This window comes from Anser anser (assembly GCF_964211835.1).
Source record: "Anser anser genome assembly, chromosome: 8".
Taxonomy (NCBI): Eukaryota; Metazoa; Chordata; class Aves; order Anseriformes; family Anatidae; genus Anser; species Anser anser.
Window position 1 is genome coordinate 18,585,618 of NC_139728.1, and position 22,668 is coordinate 18,608,285.

Sequence of the window (22,668 nt, forward strand, 5' to 3'; positions counted from 1 at the left end):
AGCCTTTCCAGAATTAGCTAGGACTTACTCATTAAAACTGTTATTTTTTAAAAAAGACAAAGGTCAGCTATATACATACATATGCTGAAGAAAAGAAGGCAAAACTAAAAAATACGCTGAAAAAAAATCTCAAACATTCAGTAATTTCATGTTTGTCTGACTTGATTATATTTCCAAGAAGGCATCATGTGGTTTCAGAGCAAGATGTGCCAAATTAATAGGAGTCCAAGACTCAAAACAGAAGCACAAGTAAGTACTACAAAATCAAAAATCCCCCAACTATAAGCAGTCTCTACTGTCTGAAACTGCAAATGCTTTGGAAGAAATTATTACTTAACTGAAACACAAACATCTATAAAAGAAGTCTTCTTCGTCTGGTGTTCATGAGAAACTTTTGCTCGAGTCTCCAAGCAGCAGTCCACAATTTTATTTTATTTTTTTTATCTTCCAGCACAAGAAACAAAGGGGTGCCACTGGGGATGGGAGGAAGAAAATCTTGAAGAGCTGGCTCAGAGTAACTAAATACTTCAAATCTAAATTTTAGTCACTTCAACATGTTTGGAAGCGATGCAGCTTGGCAGAGAGCCATCCTCATCCCAACAAGTGTACCTCACCAGCTGGCATGACACAGACAAGAGCCCCCAACACCTCAGGAGGGAACAGCAAGGAACAGACCGGGTGAATTAATGTGGCACTCCAGGTTGCATGCCTGGGCAAAACTGTTTGCTCTTCAGCTCTGATTTCAAAATCAGTTAGCATTTATATTTTATTGTTTTACAGTTTGGCAAGATCAAGCATAGATCAGCTTATAAAATACTATATTGCTTTTCTTCAAGGTTCAGGGAGGGTAAGGAAGCACAGTAACGTTACGTAGTTACACAGCTCGGCAGTTCTGGGCACACTCACATTTTATGCAATATTATACTCTGGCAGCTGTTGAAGTTACTATGTAAACCAAGACAAATAAAATTGTGTAGCCAACACCAAAGTAAATCTTGTGTGCATTTGCAAGACAAGGCTGGGCCTGTTGAAATGCCGCATATGGGCTACACTGGGAAGAGGGGGACAGGGAGGCATGTCTGCATGCCACACACTCTGTGGGGACACGGCAGGCCCATGGGGCAAGGCTTGGTGGAGAACAACCGGGTAAGAAATTGTCACTTTGTTTTTTTTTCTGCTTATATGGGTGCTTCTGGCCCTCATGTACATCACCAAACTAGTTTAGATTTAAAATGCAATTCCCTGGCATTGAGGCCTGTTTGTGCTAGTGCTCAGAGGCAGCTCTGGGTTGCCAGGGGGCTCTGCACGTGAAGCCTGTAGCTCTTTTGAGGTGAAATGTCTATTATAAAATTACAGAAATGGCTCAGAATCTATGAACATCCATTACATGGGGTACAAAATCAATCCAACTGAGGGTTAAGAGGTGATTTGATGTGTAAGTACCTACAGGAGGTAGAAGCTCACTGGTAACTGTCCTCTTCAACACAGCAAGAGGAGGCAAAGGCAGAGATGGAAGCAAGCAAACACAAGACAAAGCCACAAGGAGCTCTGCTAGCAATAAATGATGTTTTTAAGTAGCGAGGAACACTGTTCTTTGAATGCAGAAAGCAGTTGCTTCTAACCACCTTTGAAATTCAAAGTCTACAAGGCAACATGCATATGTGACATATGTACATACAACAGGAATCCCCGATCTTCCACACAGGACAAGCAGGCCAAATAGTCAGCTTTACCCAGAATTTCAGAAGGTTACTTCTCAGGAAATTAACTTTAGACAGTCTCAAAGATTTTTGGTTAAGTTTGTATATTAAGATTCAATGCAATGATGGAAGCTATCATTTCCAATGACAAAGTCAAAATAAATAACAAAAATAATCAAAGAAAATAAAGAATATCATCGGAATTACCCCTCCTTATGATAATTATTTAATATAAAAACTATTTTGTTACAGTTTCTAGCTAGCACCAAGTAATACAAACACTTCTAGTATCTTAACACGTGCCAATCATTTTATTTTTTTTAATGCATGCATGGGTATTTCAATTATTCATAAAAACAGAGACAAATATAAGTAAACTTCTGCTACTCGGTATTGAATTCACATTGAATTCACAATTTTTCACAATAAATGTGAATTCAGAGTTTATCAGTCTGAAGAGAAAGCTTAGTGGCAAGTTATAACAGTGAAAATCCCTAAGTTAATGCAGTTGTTTTGTAAGATCCCGATTTATTTTCTAGCAACTATGACCCAGTACTTACAATGATGCGTTACCAGATTACCCATTTCAATTGCTTATTAAAGCACAAGCTGGGTATCTCAAGTCTGTTGTACAAAATCCTGGGGGTGCCTCTTTTGGTCTCTGGATAACACACACACATCCCAAATCATCAGTGCTACATTACCCTTTTAGTTGCATGGGGGTACCTTCTAGTTAATAGCCCAATTAATCATGAGGATGTACTTGAAAGGGAAGTTGAAATCTTGTTTGGATAATGAAGCAGAGATTATAGGATGCCTAAGAAGAAATTGTGCTGTACAAGCACAAATTGAACATGTTCATTATAGCGGTACAATACACTTATTAGAACTTAAAAAAAATTTAATTGACAATCTTAATTATCATTTTACAAATTAACAACTTCAAGTAAAAATGGATGTGGATAGATGAAGTGTTCTGAGAAATCTAATAGGGTCAAATTGTACGGTATTGAGAATCCACACAAATTAGTTTTTTATTTATAGTTATTAGTGCTACAAAAATGCCCCCAAAATGGCATCTTCTTTTACACATGGATTGGCCTGAAGATATTAACAATTAAGAGGAAAACATCTAACTGAAGGTAGAACACATTTTATTATTCTTGACCTATGATAAGCCTAAATATCCATTCTACAGTCTCTCTTCAGAGTTTCACTCTACATTTAAAAAATATTTGAGTCCGGCTACATGAGGTGCTAGATTCTTGTGATTTGGAGAAGGACATGTACAAGCTCACCCTGATGTTGTTCTCCCATGAAAGATGTTACATCTACATTACCTCTTCCACAATGATGAAAACAGCACAAATACAGTCAGAAATAGTCTTACATGAATTTGCAATCTGCATTTACTTCCAAGCAAGTGATAGTTCTTTGCTTGTTCTTACTGCTTCCTTTTTTAAAGTAATTTTAAAAGCTATTCCTTGGATTCAAAACAGTAGAAACAGTATCTATTTTCTCTGAATTTACTTTCCAATTGGAAAGTATCTGTATTACAGTTACTTCAGTTACTAGTTACTATTATCTGTATTCCGCTATTCTAGTTATTCCTGGAAACCGGTAATATAATCATTAAAATGGGAGAGTATGGAGGACAAACATTTTTCCTGCTCTGTAATTGTTCATTTATTTCCATGCCCTTGTTTGACTGCGAGCAGTCCCAATCACATAAAAGTCTCAAGTTTCTAGAATTTGAAACAACCCCTATCCCTCATTACTACCACACAAATACTGTCTTATACACACGAATCCCACTTTCAGAACTGCTGTGAGACTCGTAAGCATTAAACAACTTTTTCTTATGACCAAACGCAAACCTACCGTAGCTTTTGCTGCATTATGCTACCGAATAATCAAAAGACAATAGCTTAACTTTTTCCATGCCGTTATCCAATTTACAAATAAAGAGCATTACCAGAGATTACAGGAAAGCCTTAAAGTACCCAGCATTATACCTGTTTATGTTTCTGCTAGCTCTGAACATGGAAGTAGACATGGAAATCACTGCAGACACTGAATGCATGTCAATTCTATGGTTTATATGTGTATTTTCAGACTCCTGGGAAAACAAAAGATATTTACACAAAGTGATGAAAACGAGTAGAGAAAGCTAGCACTGAATTAATGACTAGTGAAGTCACGCCGATTAAACCTGTTCTCGTTTTAAAAGGATTTGGTCTGAGATCTCTCACCTGCAGGAAACAACTACCATGATGTTTTAAGTTGATTACTTTACATTAATTTAATTTCAATTTATTTATTTATTGTTTAAGGAAACAAAACCATACAGAATGAGATCTGTAAAACTATTTAACAAAAAGGGTATGGGACTACTTAAATGGATACTAAATTCTGTGCTCACATATAGTCTTACAGAGGCTGGTGGGGTCTACTTTCATGGATAAGCACATCCTAAAGAGATTACAGCATCTTAGGCAAAAGGCTATTGAGTTACAGTGTGGATTAAATTACAAAATTTGGTAAGTGTTTAGAATCATATATCAGCACATCCACCAGTTTAGTTCAGGAGATGAATTACTAAAACTATGCAAGAAACCGAATAGCCTCTTATGACAGTTTGATGCATTATTGATTTTTTTCCATTTTTATTTCCAAAACAAATTTCATTTAATTATCATGATTTAATCCCCAGCAATTCAGGCAATTCACAGACTTTTTGGGTTGCTGAATTTCTTTGTTCAGAACACACTTAAGCAGCCGAGTGAAAAATTCAGCCATAACCATGCTTTTCCCTTCTAACTATTGTCAGTTATTCTCCTATCCCACTGACAAGAGTTACAACCAACTTAATTCTTATGTATTACGACTGAAGAAAATAGTTTTATGGGAAAACAGACAGTTATCAGTACTCCAGCATTCTGGGTTACTACTCTAAACAATAATTATCCCTTGATTTAGTTTACCAGGAAGTCACCCATTTAATTTTTGCCCTTCTGTTTTAACAAAGGTTTCATAATGCAGTTTATGCCTTTTCATTTTAGTTGCTTACACAAGACACTTTAATACTAAAATAAAATGACCTATATTAGATCAGCCAAAAAGCTCGTTATTCATACTTAGGCAAGCAAAGCAAAGAAGGTAACTTTTTTAAGCACTCACTCTTGTTAAATCTTAATAAGAAAAATAATATTCCTACGATACTTGTACACTACAGGGTAATATGAAACAAGCCAAACTATAATCATGAAGAATAACCAATTTAGTATTTACAAAAATATGTCTCTTTATGGGAACTGTTCAAACATAACCCAAGAAAGAAACGACTTTATTCAGCCTCTGGGAACTTTTGCTAGACACATTGTTTTACATTTATATTAGATCATAAAACATAATTGATATTTTTAGAAAAACTGTTTAAATTAGATGAAGAAAAGCTGCTTCAGCAGTAACTTCAAGCTGGTCAACCAGAATGCAATAGTGTCAATTTGATATTTGTTTCAAATTTGGGAAAAGCAGAGTATTTCATAGAAATAAAACAGAGCTAGGAGAAGCAGTGAAACTACCACAATAAGCACAGTAACCGTTATTCTTTTCCTGTAAGAATATAAAGTTATGTGCATTTTAAGACAGACAAAGAAAATCTGATAGAAGCGTGATATTTTCTGACTGCTATGAGAACATACTGCAAAATATATTTTACCAGTCAATGTGGCCTAAGGGGCTACAGAGTGCACGATAATCAAGCCAGCATAATATCCCAGAAGAATTTGGAATCCAAAGATTTCCTTTTACCTGTAATAAACTATTGTTCAGTTCATTCAATACTGGAATATTCTGCTTGGGTCAATGATGGCAGCTCAGGCAAACAAAAGAAGTCTTTATGCTCCATCTAGACACTGCAAGGTGCTTATTCAATTTCTTCTGCATCAGGGGCACTGTTCCTTACCTAATATGTATACATTTGCTGAGTGTTATTCAGCCTTTGTTGCTTCTGACCCTCACTTGGCATTTAATTCCCAGTCCACCAGGGTATTCATGCTTGATGGCACTGATGCACATACTGAATGCTTTATTTATTTAATGGTACAGGGAATGAAGCTATAAACTGTATTAGACAATATCCTGTTTAAAGATGCCAATGGTCGGTGTCACAGCATTACTGACCCACAACTACAGCAGTGAATATGTCACTGGAATTTAGAGGATGGTATATAATGATTACAGATCATTACAGATTTTCCCTTCCTGCAGTAAGGAAAGAATAAGGTTTTAATTCAAAACCCCATTAAACATTTTTCAGGAATATCATTATAGTATTAAAAATGTTGTGCATGTTTTTACATTCTCTGTTTCTCAAAGATGCACATTAATCTTCACTATTAGCAGTGAAGAATTTTTCCTCCAAATACTTAAGACCATCATAAAAACTGTTGATATTACAGTGAAATTTAAGACAAAACCCTGTGTAGCTATGCAGGATTATTTTAAAGAATGGTGCTCTGTGCCTGAGGGAGTGGCGAGTAAACAATTCACATACAATTGGTGACTAGTGAAAAAAAAACCTGACCTTTAGTCATTTGAACAACTTTGTTGTTTATTATAACAATATAAGCAACTTCATCTACAGTGCTACAGTATGGTCTTTGTACTAGGTTAAGGTAAGGTTTTCAAAACAGAAAACCTAATAAATATTATTCAAATATTCCCTCAAATGGTTGATTATGTAAAACCTACAAAACAATATTTGACCAAAATGTAATGAAAGTGACCAACACAGATGCGACCTATTGAAATCTTCCCATCTGAATATACTGACTGAAGGGAAATAGCACACAAATGCTAATAGGCAACAACAGCAAGAGGTATTTTAGAGGAACTTAAATTATTCTGGAAGCCTGGGACCTAAGATCCATAACAGCCTATATCATCCGTTGTTTTTAATTATGTCTTTTAAAAAAGGTCCCCTGCTGTGCTTCTGAAATACTAAATGGCCTCCACAGCTACATGGCATAACTCATTCTAATTCATGATTACAAGATGGTATTTTCAGACTATTCCCTCTTTCCCAGCAACTACTTAAATGAAAAAAAAAAAAATCATTTTGTCTTATTTCCTACTTAAGCCATCCATTTGAGGCATAAAATTTGAAATGCAATAAATGCCAAGTCAGAGTACATTTAAACTATGTTGCTGCAGATTTCCAATGTAAAAGAAATTTTAAAAATATGAGCATGCTGATTTTTAGAAACAAACCAAAAAAAAAAAAAAAAGAGAGAGAGAGAGATTGTAGAAGCTTCATTTTCAAACAGGAGTGTGTAAACTATGATTTGGTTCCAATTTTTATTCTTCTGTGTTTTACTGATTTTTAAGATTACAACCACATATGTTAAAAATAAAAGGTTCTGCTCAATGCAGTAGAAATTAAATTTCCTGACTGTATTTCCACCTTCAAATTCTAAAAGTTGATATATATATTTACCCTATAAGCTGTAGCTTTAACTGCTACTTTTAAGAAGGTTATCCTCTTAAGCTTCCAGGACAAAACATTCTGAAAGAAACACTTAAAGGAAAAGATTCAACCACTCTGTACGATCTGTCCTCTGCAGGATTACTCCCATAAACACTGATAGCCTTTTTCTTTCTTTATTCTTCCTATTCCTAGAACGCTACTGTTTTGTTTTGTTTTTAAAGTATACTGGCACTAAGAACTGCATCATTTGCATAGCAGAATTACCATTGTTATCTCCCTGAGAAAAGAAGAACAAGGTAATGGAAAGGGGAAAGGAATAACAGACCGCTTGCGGTCATAAGGACTAAGCCTTAAACAAAGAGAGAATACAGAGTAGTCATGAATTTGCAACTAGTCAGAATGTGCCAAGTACTGCACTTCCTTTCTGTAAGCTCTTTTGTGCCACATGTAAGCAAAAGTCAAACTAACCCTGAAAGAAGCTGTATCTGATTTTCTGGACAGTTTCTCTGATAGGATGTAGCTTGGGCTCTTTTTTATCTGGAATAATGCTTGACAGCTGCATCCCCCAAGCACTTGCTCTGATACAACGTCCCAAGATGGGTGAAGCATGTATAACAAAATGAAACTTAAAGCAAGACAGCCAAGTCAGACTAAATCCCTGTTTCATCGAGTCTTTCCTTGACTGAAAGACATGGCTACTGTCTCTTGGTAACTTACAGAGAAACCAGCAGGTCTAGGGGGGGAATATAGTGTCATTCCTAGCCTTTTTTTTTTTTTTAATATTGATTTTGAACAGCGCATTAGAAAGAAGGATGACAGAATCAATAGAATTTAAGATGCTCTTGTAATCTGGGTTTAACATCATAGTAACACCTCTAATCAAAGACGTGGAACCCTTTGTGGCATTTTGACATCTACATCTATCATGTGGATACAGCTTTTATTGAGCTGAATTAACAACTTCAGTCAAATAATTAAAATCCAGCTGCCCAAAATGTCAGAGTAAGAGTAGTTTAACACTTTATCATTCTTGTAAAAGTGTAATTTCAATCTGTGCATTATGCCAGCTGTTTTGTGGGTTTACAATAAAAGTAATCAAGAAATAGAACAGAAAAAGAAATCGTAGAACAGCAAAAGAAATAACATTACAGTAGCCTGCCACATGTTGAAATTAGCACCAATTTTACTCCATGGAAATTAAATCCACCTATAAAAACTGATAATACCTCAAAACTATAAGCAGGGGAATACTTATAAAATCAAATCCAACCTGGGTTCTATTTTTCTCCTTAAATAAAAAGGGTCATAAAAATCTCTCATTTCCTCCCAAAAGTGGGAGTAAAAATATCATGGGTTCTATCCTTCAATTTGTCTTCTCATATCCTGCTGCACTGGGAAAATCCGATTCCCCAAGTACAAACCGAGTTTAAAAAGACCAAGGCTGTGTTTTCAAATGGCATAGAAAAGTATTGTCACGCGCATGCACACACACAAAAAAAAAAAAAAAAGATACTTCATCTGTTCAGGGTTACGGTTATCTGTTTTTTTTGTTTGTTTGTTTGTTTTTTCTGTCTGGCTGTGGGGTTTTGGTTTTGCTTGTTTTTTGTTTGGTCAGTTAGTTGGTTGGTTTGGGTTTGTTTTTTTTTTTTTTTTTTTTTACAGTGCAAATGCATCAACCATGCTGCAGAACTGATCAGGGTTCAGGCCACAGACCACATTTCTGCAGGTACGGTTAAAATAAAGTTGGAAACAGGTCCCAAAGTAGGCGAGAAAGGTAGGACTGCTTTTTGACATGGTCATGCTCTCTTATTTTAATAGCAAATGAGTACCTCAGTTTTCTATTACTCTCAGCAGTAGAAGGATTTGTTGATTTAATTAATAATAGTTTAAATACATGCAAAACAATAAGAATTGATAATTCCCTGTAATAGAGATTCCTTTGCCTTTCCCTTCTGTTGTGATTGGTACTGGTGTACAAGACCACTTACACTAACAGATATGACCTTTTCAAAATGAAAGAGTAAGTGTGAGACAGGGAAGGGAAAAGAGATGAAAGATGATGCCAGTGCTGCAGTCATTTTATGTTAAAGACTCTGCTTATATGTGTAATCCATACTGCTGAAGTCAGAATAATTTGAGAGCTTAGTTTTTAGCAGCATGTATAAATGGTGTGTTTTGTTTTAGGAAATGTTGTCTTCACTGAAATGCTGGTAATGTGTATATAATTATGTCAAAATTAAAATAACAAAAATATTTTAATTTTAAAGTTTTATGTACCTCAGTGACTATTTTCATTACTACCTTGGTGTCAATTATTTTGAATTTTTGATACATATCTTTGTTTCATCCAGATTCTCTCCTTACGAACTTCATTAGCAAGATGAACTCACTTTACATACAGATGTAAAAAAAAATCTGTCATGTCTCTGAATTTTTTTTTGTTTTGATTTTGTCAATTTTCTTATAGTTTAAAATGGAGAGTAGGTATTTCAAATTATGCAACTTGTACCACAGCAGTAGAGACCCTACAGCAAAATATTTTCAAAGGACCAAGCACTGTCTCTAAATGCACAGCATGGCTTCTTACTTATTTCAATGAGAGTCTTAGACAGGCAAAGAAAAGGAAAAATAATAAACACCTATGGAATAGATCAAGCAGTAAGAAAAAAAAGATACCTATAATCTGAAATGCTTATTGCGGGAAGGTATACTGACACACTTCTCACCTCTTCAACGTGGACAGTAATGAGACAACTGAGTTCTGTCATATTTCAACAACGCTAGCTATGCCTACGTCTGCAGTTAGAATTTCTGGCACGAAATTTTCATTCTTGTGATGAAGGTCCAAGTCCCAACAAGCGTCTAGGCTGATAGATCTGAGATAACTCACAGATCAAGTTTCTAGGTTAAATTAATCCATCCTTCTACTACTCACTTTACGCTGAGTAAGGTGAACTGAATTTCATTAAGAAAATCTGGAAAGGGTTGTTTCTATTGGCAAGGCAATATGGGATGAAGGTGGGAGGGGGAGACTACCAGCTGAACTAATCTGCAGGCTCAACTTCAAACCCTTCTAGAAATCTACAATCTACTGAAGAAAAGGGGAAAAAAAAAAAAGACACATGAACTAAAGAATTCTCTCTTATCCTGACTGGCCACTAAATCAACATTGACTTGAATGCCTTGATACTTGTGGAAGATTAAGAATTGCCCCAAAGGGAAACGCTGCAAAAGAAAGGGATTAACAAACAAAGCAAGTTCTAAAAACTTTTTTTTTGGTCAAGCCAGAAATAGAGATCAACAGCTGTAGGGGAAATTAGAAAGAAAATGAAACTCCTTAAGATGATAAGGAGTTGAGAGGGTTCAGATCTCTCATGAGATTATTATGGCTAACAACCTAATAGTTGTTCAGAGAGATGCAAGATACGTGTTACCATTTCTAACCCCTTACAGCAACAACATTTCTGACTAACTACATGTAGAAAATAGATTACAGGCAAATATTGTACTTGTAGTGCTAATTTGGTTGTTTTTACTCTAAAAACATACCATGTTTACATGGCTGAATGTTTTTAGTTTGGATTGGTGTTTGTTTTTGTTTTTTTTCATTGATCCCATTCAAGCACATCCCTGGGGAGAAACCTAAAGTGGGTGACTATGGGTTTTTCTCCCTCAGACACCTTTCATATATTCCCAACCTCACAAAAATTAACGAGAAAAATAGCATTTGGTTTTCATCACTTTAGTCGTCCATATGAGAAACTGCATTTACTCATAACAAATTTCTCTTGAACATAATTGTTTGGACTGAAAGGTTGCAGCTTTTCCTGTGTAAGAAGTATTCTTCCTCTCACCCTGCAGGAATGTTTTGCTTGCTGCTATCTGCCTCTCACCTAACAGGTACACCTCGCTGCCAGCAGGACATCAGCCAGAGGAGCATCTCCCTTCTCCCAGACGCTTCACAACACCGATTGCCACACTGACACTAGCATCTTAGTGCCTCTCAGACGTCCTAGATTCTGCCTGTACACGTTAGGGAGATACAAGTGTTTTTTTGGTTTTGTTTTGTTTTGTAACAGTGAACAGCATAAAAGACTCACACTCTTGATTACAGAACTGGGAACAGCTAAGAAAAATGTAAGGTACGAAAGCAAAATTCCGGAGCTTGCTTCCCAAGGAAATTCTTCCTAGCTCTTGCACTGTCTTGGTTCACTTGGCAGGTTTTCGAGCTCCTCCTCTATCCACAGCTAGCTTGCTTCAGAGAGTTACTTGAAGCTACATTTCCTCTGTTCTTTTGTTAAAGATGGAGTCCCTCCAGGGCTGCTCAGAGCACTTGCTCAGGGCTACCTTCCTCTCCCTTCGATCAAAGTGGAATATCTTAGCATCCTATCAGGCACATTGTCCTTTCACTGTTGCCAGTACTAGTCATACCAAATACGGCTGTGCAAATTTGATATTTTTCCCCGGTGCTGTCTGGAGTTAAAATTAAAAAATAAAAAAGCAATTAAGTAGGATGCCACTCCCCTTGCACTAGGGAATCAGGTTTCACTCAAACGAGGTTCAAGAGTTACTATGATGTACAACTCTAATTGTAAGTCTTACATATTTAGAAGGATTCAGCATATACAAAGCTTACTTATTACTTAATTCCTAATTTTTTTTTTCTTTTTTTAGCATTGTATTGAGGTCACATGCAACACGAGTAACCTAGCTAACATCTACAATGCCTTTTCCAGATTACCATCCATTACTGTTTTCTATCAGTTTAGGAGTCTTGTCACCACAAAATGCAGTTCCCTCCAGCTGAATCTTAAGCAAAAACATCAAACATGACAGATCTGTATTTCTGGTACTGTTGTAGCAATCTAATTTCTTTGTTCAGATTCAGATCCGTTAATCTTCACTAACAGAAGATACAAATGTTAAGATGTCAAAGAATGCAGTCCACATTTCTTAAAATAACAACAAGATTAAAAAAAATATTTTAAATACTTCCTACACAGCCCAAAGGAATGTTTTGCCTTGTGTGTGCACCTAGCCTGTTCTGCATGGTACCCAGCAACCTGTACAGAAGAAATGTCATGCCTTGAGACCAGCAGCTTGCCAAATGAATAATGGAATCATAAAATACTTTAGAACAGTGACAACTATATTTAGAAATGAAATTGAAATGCACAATAACGTGTTCAAATACTTTGTGGTTGTTTATATAACAAGGGAAATAAAACATTGACAATAGGAAATATCAGTGTGACGAAAGCAACGGAAGCATTTATTTCTATAGCTCAACCTATCTCCCTATATGTTTTTATGTATATATGTTCTTCAGCAATTGTGTGTGATGTAGTCAAGGTTATAAAGCTGATCAAAGCAAAACATTCGTTCTAGTGAAAAAGCTTAGAAATAAACAAAACTATCCTTCAAATAATTATTATATTGTAGTCTTAGAGTATGGTACTAAAGACCAATAGTATATTTGAATTACAGGATATAGAAATTGAATTTGCTTAATATGCTACGTTGAAATTCTGATTGTTTTTAGTCATTTTAAGAATTTAACTTATGGTATCATAAATATAACTCTTAAAATCACTTGTTTTTTTTCAAGAGAAAGTATTTCACTAAGTGTAGTTCCCATTTGTTTCATTTAGAAGTGCTTTTTTCTATTGTGAGATTTGGAAAGGAGTGAAAAAGCATGCTTTTCATGAAAGTGTCCAGTTTTCTCTAAATTCAGTGTGCTTCTACATGATCAATCCCAGTTGAGCTCATAAATCTCACAGTAAAACTTATGAAACAGCTACAATAAATATCAGAAAGACAAGAAATGGCTGATCTGACTTTTCACTCAGGGCATTACAGGATGAAAAGATCAGTTTCCCAGATGTCTATTCATGCCTGGACTGGGGAACCTATTATAATGAAAATCAGAGTTAAAAGGTCTGGGGCCTTACCTGGCCTGAAGGTATTCTCTGAAAATCCTGTTTTTCCTGGTCTAGGAGTCACCTACTGAAGTGACCCCTTGAACAAAGTAAATGAGTTCTTCACAGGCCTGAAATAAATTCCTAGGTGCGAGATGCTATTTGATTTTCAATATTTATTAATTTCCCTTTTTTTTTTTTTCAAATGTACTTCTGCAGAAACTAGACATGGAAAATGCCACTATCATACTCTCCCAATTCCAGGTACCTAAAACGCAGATAAAATGGCTAATGGCATCCATATGCATATTTTTGGTAACACCTAAGAATCTACAGAGTGTACCTACAATGAAGTCATTGCCTTCATCTCCAAGCATATCACCACTTTTAAAAATACCGGGTTCTTGGGACAGAAAAACCAAACTTTGCAGTAACCTGGACACGAAAGACAGATTAAGGAAATAGATTCACAGTTAATTTAATCCAGCACAAAACTAGGCTGCCATAGGAAGGTGGAGTCCTACGTTTCCATGTCCTCATCATCACCCAACCCCTCAGCCCATCCCCGCGGCCCAGGGCTCACACTGCAGGCTGGGCAATGGGTCAGAACCAGGAGCCAGCCTTGGATACACGGGTTGTGTCCCCAGCACACATGAAGCAAACTGACCAGGGATGCTGTTGCATTTCAAGCAAGCTCCAGTCTTCAGGAATTAGCCAGATGATTCCATCTCCATAATCAGATTAAGATTTAAATTAGAGTTAATTGATTGAAAAAATTCTTTGAGAAGTTAATTGTTCTCAGAGCTTGCTGAATTGCTGCCTACAAACTCAAAGACAGAAAACAATACAGATTAAGCACATGGAGAGAGTTTAAATTAATTTTAGGGAGCTGGATCCAATTATCATGAATATTTATTTTACATTAGATTGGCAAGAACAGACACATGCACTGCCAATAGCTTAGATATATAAAGAGAAGAGAAAGAGATCTAAGCCATTACATCAAAACCCATACGCTGAATTTTAAGGCCGTCTGATTTCAACTGGGTAACTGCATGCTCAAGTATTTTTTGAGAATAATTCCTTTTAGGACTACAGATTCAGGATAGTTTCCCACCTAGAAAAAGATTTTTATTATTATTATTTATTTTTTTTACTATCCTTTTTAGTACCTGCTGAGTTTTTAGTCAAAACTGTTCATCTATGAATATGTATTTTATGCAACAGATGCCAGAGGAAATCGCCTGACATTAAGTGAATTAATGTATTTTTAAAATAATGTTTCCTTTAACATCTTTAGTTTGAGGAAAAGACCTCTGGATGCTCATCAGGGTTCCACTGTTCACTCCCTCTTTAATTTAGGGCAAGTAACTTGACCTTTCAATCCATGATTTATTCACCTACAAAATGGAGAAATGTTAACAAAACAGCACAGAAGTCAACCTTTAATAAAATGTTCTGAAGACACCATGCAGCGAAGAGCTGTGATACATTTTCCTGCAAACTTTCCAAGGCTTTCAAGAGACTTAGTTTTGTTTGTTTTTTTTCTTTTTTTTCCTTTTTAAAATTTTCTGACCTTTTTCCTTCTCTAATTAGGAAATGTACTTAGAAGCAGGTTGCTAATACAAAACCAGGCTTTAGTAGGGGGAATATACAACTCAGCAGATGCATGTAGCTGTTCTTTTCTGTTATCAAAGTTGTGTTTGTAACTTATGCAGAACACATTAGAAAAGCAGGGAAGAGGAATACGCCAGCTAATGGGTTGGTGGTGGTTCAAGGTGAGCCAGCATGGGAAAGCTATCATGCTCCAAGTTCCCATAAAGATAACCTGCTCAGTTAGCTGCACGTGGTAAGCTTCACCCCTACAGAAAACCTAATCCCACAGAAAGGTGTCCCTGCCAAGTCCCTGGACACGTCACCAAGATGAGCGGCAGCACCAGTGCAGGTGTAGCAGGGGATGTATGAATTTGGGACGGGAGTGACAGAGACAATGTTTAATTCAGCATAACCTGTGCACTAAATAAATCTAACCTCAGCTTGAGTGATTATTCTTCCTAATCTAAACAAAAGGCAGAAAGAAATGCATCAGTTTATGAGGAAGCTTATCAAGGCTCTTATCTTATTGAGGGCTCTATTTTACTCTTTTTTTTTTTTTTTAAGGTTTTTAAAACACCTAATTCTCCCTGATTGAAACGGAAGTTAGGCACCTAACGCATTGAGAACTACACCAGTAACTGTCAGCCTTTCCTCATACATTAGCTGGAGTTATTAGCTTGAGCAGTTTTACTCCTACTCAAAGCGATAATGAAATGGCAATTTTTCTAGCTGTTGAAACACAACCTTCTTGTTTTCTCTCAGTAACACTGCAAACCAAATAGGTTACAGAAGAAATGAAAGAGAGGAAAAGAGAAATATAGATTTGTTTCCACAGAATTAACCTTGGAAACCACCTCAGATCCTTTAAAAATACACTTTAGGACCGATAGTAATGTCTTTTGAATACACTTAAGATCTCTTTGTTTTTAAACAAAAATTATCATATAGCAACACAAACTCAACATGTGTACATCAAAAATTGTAGGAGTCATTTTCAAGCTAGTGGGAAAAAAATCCTGTATTTTTCCTAGATTCTGTCGTTATTGAGTAACTATGTATTGCAGCATTTATTAACTCTTTGTATTCTGTTGTAAAAAGTGCATCATCAGTAACTAAATTTTCATCATCAGGAATCCAAATTCTGGTCTGAATTTTTCAATTCAAATGAAAGTGTGTGTTGTTTTTTTTTTGGTTTGATTTGTGTGTGTGTATTTTTTTAATTTTATTTTTATTTTATTAACTTGCAAACTATACACAAGAAATGAAGTGAGCAAGAAGGTGCAGCTACTAAAAAATCTTCTTGAGTATGCATATGTAAGAAATGCTCATGTGAACATCATGAATTTTGGACTGTAATGCCTGAGGATGAAAACTGTAACTCCTCTGAGAAGTGCAGAAAAATGCAAGGAGAAATCGTAAAGAAACAGATGTTGCACTTGCACATAGTAAGAAATTTATCTGTTCTATAAACAGCATTCAGGAAATCTAAAAGGGCAATTGGATGACATCAACATTTCTGAAGTTTCTTTGGATGCATTTTAACAAATACCAGGTAAAGGGAGACATAATTCAGCTGTCTGAATGACTGGATTATGAATTAGAAGTCTCCTTTTACCATTCCATACCCAAATCAGTCATATTAAGCATAAGACTGAAATGAATTCTTAAAGAATGAAAAAATATTATCAGTTCTGCTAGTGATTAAGTCTAGCCCAAAAAAAGAAGAGGATGTAAGGCAAATGCTTCAGAAAGCCTGCCCCTTTGTATAAATGACAGATGAAAGTGGCATTAGTAAAATTATATAATCTTGTTAAACTGGATCCTGGAAAAGGATTACCGAGAGGCAATTTAGACTCTACCACTTCCTTAAAGCACCACTTTTTATTTATTTTAATTTGCAGATCCTTGCCAAACTCTTACTGGTATGTACATACTTTCCCTTCTTGTGAAATCACAAGACGGAATAATTAAGGTTTGTTTTATATATATATAAAGCATACAAATTTTTCTTAGACTGAAGACTAGCAGTCTTCAGTTTTTCACACTGGCAAATTTTATAAAGAGAAAAATTCTCTCAGATTTGTCTTCTGTTTTTCACTGAAGACTTAAAAAAAAAAATGCAGATGGATGGAGATTTCTTACATGTTGTGCACACTGCACTGTCACCACAGGACCACCTGCAATCCTGCACTGTCCAGATAGGTGTTCTCAAAAACACCTGGGTAAGCTGTTTGCCCAAGGACTATGTACTGGAGATAAGAGATAATTAGCAAATGAAACTATTCCTAGCACTCCTCCTTCAACATTAAGTGCAGAGCTGCAGCAGCAAGCTGGCACCTGGGAAAGGGAAATGCTAGATGTGATCATTTCAATTTACACATTCAGCACTACATCCCATATGCTTGTCAATGGGAAGGTGTCAGTGATAACAGAGATACCCTACGAAAATGCTCTGCTGAAATGCTGACATGAAGTTTTTATGTATGAAGCAGACCTTCTCCTCTGGACCATCTGTAATTCCCTCCTTTTCTCATGGGGCATGTGTTAGCCATAAAATCTTTTCATTAAAAAATAAAAAATAAAATTAAGTTTGACTTTAAAAGAGAAAATTATAAGCCTTTAAACATCCATAAACCAAGAATATATACCCAAGTATAATTCAAATAAACACTACTTGCTTAGCAAGAAGAAAAATCTGCTGAGCAGTAAAAGTTTGCTGCCATTAGATATAACAAAATTTATAACTGTATTGCAAAATTAAAGTATCTGGCGCTGTGATTCTATAACTATATAAAGTTAACCGAACTGCAGCAAAATATGAATGTGTCTCTGACTGTGGTATATTTTTCCATGCCAATGTTCTGTACACATTAAAACTCACAGGTGTTTTTCCAAAACGTTTTCCTATGATTTCATAATGAGAAATTCTTTAAGTATAACAAAAGTAGGAAGCCTGTGAAATAAATGACGTGTTTGCTGAATTAGAGAACCATCTAAGGATAAGGAAGACAATGCAGAGAAGTTGAATTATTTCCTCTGCACAGCTGACATTTGTGAGGTGGCAAAGATTGTCTGAAAAGTTTGATGGATGAAACAGGATGACCAAGTTTACAAGGCAATGGTGTTGCTCAGCATACTCCTTAAATGATCTGAAAATAGAGTGAGAAGAGAGAGATGGAGAACCCTCCTCCATGATCATTTCGTCTAAAAATAAAGTCTACAAAATGACAGAGTTTTATGACCACAGTAACGCACGAAAAAACCTGAAGATATAACTTAGAATGTAAAAAAAGTATTTAACTGAGCAATGAGTCAGGATAAATCTACTATGATTCACTGACAGTGGATAATTAAGGAACATTCCCTGTAAGTAGGCTACTTGGTGCATTTTACTATTTTGGCACCTTCCTCTGAAACTTTCCACACTGACTACCAGAGAAGGAAAACAAATCTCAGCTAGAAGGACCAAGATACAATGAAGCAATTTACAGTTCCTATAAAAATGCAAGCAATCTTAAATCTAAAGCACCTTTGAAAGGACTAGCTTATCTGGGAAATGAGTCTTCTGGAAAGATCTTGTTCTCCTCTTCAGGGCAGAGATGAGATGAAGCTCTGTTGAAATCTACCTAACCACACCCTTATTAAGCCAAAAGACAATCTTCATATTTGCACTTTTAAACACTTGCCGACAAATTGGAATACCCTTTGCCATCTTCATAATTAAATCAAGGAGATTCGGGCTCTAGATACTCCAACTTTAGATGACGGAGACCGACAAAGTCAACTCGGTCAAATCAGTATCAGACTGTAACAAAAACTGACGCATTTTAGATCTGCTTCTCCTCCTGAAAACAACACGCCCGTTCATCTGGCACTGTGGTTTCCCAAGCCCCAGCTGACACACACATCTCTCGGTGGTTTCATCTACCTAAGGGTGGAGCACTGTGACGGCTCTTCCGTGATCAGGGCGGGAAACACCTTCCTCAAAGAAGGCCCAAGCACCTTCTGCCAGTCTTGCTCTCCATATCATCCCACCCCTGGACCACCGCATGTGCCAGAGCCAGCACAAGGGAGGGTGGTGAGAGCAGGACCAAACATCCCGCCCCAAACCAGACGAAGACATTGCAGGCCAGCACCCCCTGCCCACCCCGCAGACCGGTCGCACCCTGAGGAGCGGCTGTGCCTGACCTGTGTGACGGCAGCTGACAGGGAGGCGCAGATGTCTTCCTGCCCAGCTGCCTTGCCCTTGAGGGTCTTCCAAAGGCACACTACCTACTGCAAACATCTTCTGGTAATTAAATCTTAATACTTTCGCTTTGGAAAGCAAACACCTGACACAGAGAAGCTGTGCACATCTCCACATGCTCCAGAGACTTTCCTAAATAACTTGTCAGCAGTACTAATTGAAAGTGTGTAGTGTTAATATGTTAACATCAGACATATGAGCAGAAATACGTATTTTCTACAGAAAAATGGAACTTCCTGGGGGGATGGAAGATATGTGCGTGGATCTGTTACTGTGTGAAAACATTTTTTTCTTCCTTTTACAAAAATTATTTGGGATCTAGTTTAGCAATTTGTTACACATTCTAGCCATATGCTTCATATGCTTTTTTTTTCTTTAAAGAGCTTCAAAGCCTTACTTTGACCTCGTTAAAGCTACTTCAAGTTCTGATCTCCTAAACACAATGTACACAGAAATCAACTGCAGTGCTTCTCTGAAAGTCTCTGAATGTAAGATCTTGGTGTACACTCAAATGACGCATGCAAATCTGACTGCTTTAACAATGGACTTAGCAGTTTAGGTTTCAGACATGCTATTGTCTTGTCTGTTCTCCTGAGTCAGCAGAAAAAGCATTTTTGTAGCCTTTAATACTCTGGTTGACAAAACCAAACAGGTGAGTGTGAAAAACCCAGAGAAAACCAGAACTATGCATTCTAAGCCCAGGGATGTTAGTCTGCAGTCATCAGAGACACCTACCTGCAGACCTAACTTAGGAGGTGTGACTTTATTTGGAAGTGTTCAGGAAAAGAAATGAAATTTTAGCTGAACATATATGGACACACTTAAAAGAAGATTTTTTTTTAATATTTAAATATCCTTTTCTTAGGCTCAAACTATGTATTAGCTCAAAAATTAATTCCCAATGAAGGGTATACATTTGTGTTATACATACAAATGGAAATTGATTCCAGAGTCTTTTATCCCAATACCCGGCTGACCTTCAATTCCCCCAGGTTATCTACAGATGTAGCATAATTGAGAATTATTTTCATGGAACACCAACTTAATGGAATGTGGGAGATGAAAAGTCCTGCCTATAAAAACACTTTCATGTCTAAAACATGAAATATCAAGCAAAAACCACATCATGATTGCTTATTTAAATGGTTAACCAGAAAACATAGGTAAATACGTATAATATTTATACATAAAAGCCTTTTCAAGAACAACTTATCTTTTTAGAACTAAAGTTTTAGATAACAAGCTTCTAGGAATGGTCACCTCATGAAGACAAAACTAAGGTACCACAAAAATGCAAATTGACTTTTTACTGATAAATCTATTGTTACTACTTATGATAATCACTTGTAAGTGGTTCACTAATGCCATGAAAATAATAAAACATTACTGAGATACAAACACGATGCAAAAAATTCTCAAAATCTTAAATAAGCTCATGTTATTTCTTCATAGTGTCATTTGAAACAATTCATTGGGCCTTATCAGACAAGAGTTTCAATTTTCTATCATTCCATTTTAACCTGCCTAATCAGTTGAACAAAAGTACTTTATGTAAAATGATTCCTCTAGTTGCCTTAGCTACAAATCCCTGCAGTATTGTATAATTGAAATCTACTCACGTAAGTTAAGAATAATTAGGACCCCAAATTAAGTCAAACACAAAGTTAATTCAAATAGTCAGCTGCTGTCATTTAAATGGTTACAGAGTTTTATTGCTGCTTAACATCTTTGAACACTTTTAAATGCACTTTTATGTTGTTGTTGTTGTTACGATTTGATCCCTTATTCGAAATGGAAATATCAAGAGCAAAACTTTGGTCAGGTCAAAACAAACAAACAAAAATCTCAGCCAAAAAAAAGAGGAATCAGTAAGAATGGAAACAGATGAGGCTTTGGAGGTTAAGTAAAATCAGAATTGAGTCTGTTGCAAATGACATTAATACAACAAAGAACTTTTCACAGCAAATATTCAGAATGTGCCTCTTCATACTTTAAAAAACCTTTTGTAAAAAGAAGCAAGCATAGAAATGCTGTTAAAATGGATCCACAACCAATCCAGGAGCTAGAAATAATGCACCCAAGAGATAAGGTTGCATATAGCTGGAGTTGTTGCCAGAACTGAGAACTCTGCTGATTTAACAGACTGGAATTCAAAATAATTTATATAGCAAATTAATTGTTATACTCCTATATATAACAAAATAATTGTTGTATTACTAAATATCAGTGCAATTGGTAAAAAAAAAAAAACAAAAAAACACACAAACAAACACTGGTGGTTAGATGCATTTCTTGACAGTTCTTCTGTTGGCACTTATACTGCAGAACAAAACATTGTCTGTTACAAATCCTTTAGGAGACTTTTATATTGGATGACTTCCAGACTTTTGCATTCTGTTTTTTTTAAAATGTATTTGCACAGTATGCTTCTTCTATATCTAAAGATATATGTCTTTACACTAGTATAAAGACAGAGAAGATTTGAAGTTATTGATTACTGAGCAGGATTTGAATTGAAGACCTAAACCAACCATTTATGCATGATATACTATGCTGATATTTTTTTTTTTTCCAGCTGGAACATTAATACATGAAGTGATGTTTTGTGGACTCCATCCATCTTTACGGGTAATAACCCACATCACAAGCCATCCATTTGCCCTCTAGTACTTTCCATGCTTCACTCTTCATGCATGCCAGCTTTATCTGTTGCAAATTAAATGATGCAAAAGTGTAAGCAGCAAACTGTTCTTTTTTGTTTACTAAAAGCATATTTATCTTGAAGCCACTAAAAAGCATGATCAGTTCTGAGCCACAAAACCACATTTTTCCAACAGACTTACTATGGTGGATGTTAATAATGGTGCAGAATAAACTGTAAAACTGAAACTTTATTCTTAAAGTGGCATTTTATAATTAAAAAAAAATAAAAAAGAGAATAGACAAAATATTAAAGGCAATCCACAAGCCTAAGTTAAAGAAAAAATCTGGGACAGTTCAGTGGGGAGAAATGGGAGACAGTAATGTGAAACACTGTGGAAGGAAGATCAATCTACACGCATTCAAGCAGGAACAGCAGCTAACAGGCAAATCTGACTCAAGCTAGCTAAAACCAAAAAAATGATATGAAATAACACTGAAGTCTTTAAAAGACATTTCTCATTGCTTTTTTAACTAAAAAATGCAGTAGACAGGAGAATTTGGTTTCAGTGTCAACTTCCTATCACATTTCCTACATGACTTACAGAACACAAATTAAACAGGAAAATTGTTCAAACAGCACCCTGCATCAATTGTGCTTTCTGGTGGGATGGAACAAAACTACCTACCTCCTGAGAGAGGCATCAAAATGCCCCTGATAAGGAGAACACAAAAGTCAGCTCTCCTTCCATCGCTAAGATCTCTCATAAAACTCACCAAGTGCTGTAACCACCAGCTGAAAGTTATGTGGTCCCTCTGGGTTTCTCACATGTATTTGTTGCTCAGGCAACGGACAAAAAAAGTCATTTTGCTTCCCAACTAGTCGTCCCGTTCCCCCCCCCCCCCCCCAACATTTTATACACTGAGGAAACACAGGTAATTATTATGCTAGTATAAATCAAGAAAAAAAAGAATGAAATGCTACCTATCACATGAACTGGTCCCGTGTCCCCTACCACCACAAGTACACTCACATACATTTCAGTGGGTTGTCTTAACGTCAGCAGGACATGGGTG

General features: G+C 36.2%; 1 protein-coding gene and 1 long non-coding RNA gene across 21 annotated transcripts in view; one reads left to right on the forward strand and one right to left on the reverse strand.

Moving 5' to 3' along the window:
- Positions 1 to 21,650, forward strand: part of LOC310903310 — a 38,740-nt gene extending 17,090 nt beyond the window's left edge. Inside the window, exons 2-3 of the long non-coding RNA XR_014587453.1 lie at positions 452 to 20,849; positions 21,527 to 21,650. This is a non-coding gene — a long non-coding RNA (uncharacterized lncRNA). The remainder of the gene's footprint in view (positions 1 to 451; positions 20,850 to 21,526) is intronic.
- ADGRL2 (adhesion G protein-coupled receptor L2) overlaps positions 1 to 22,668 on the reverse strand; it is a 388,201-nt gene that overhangs the window by 98,671 nt on the left and 266,862 nt on the right. The window lies entirely within an intron of this gene.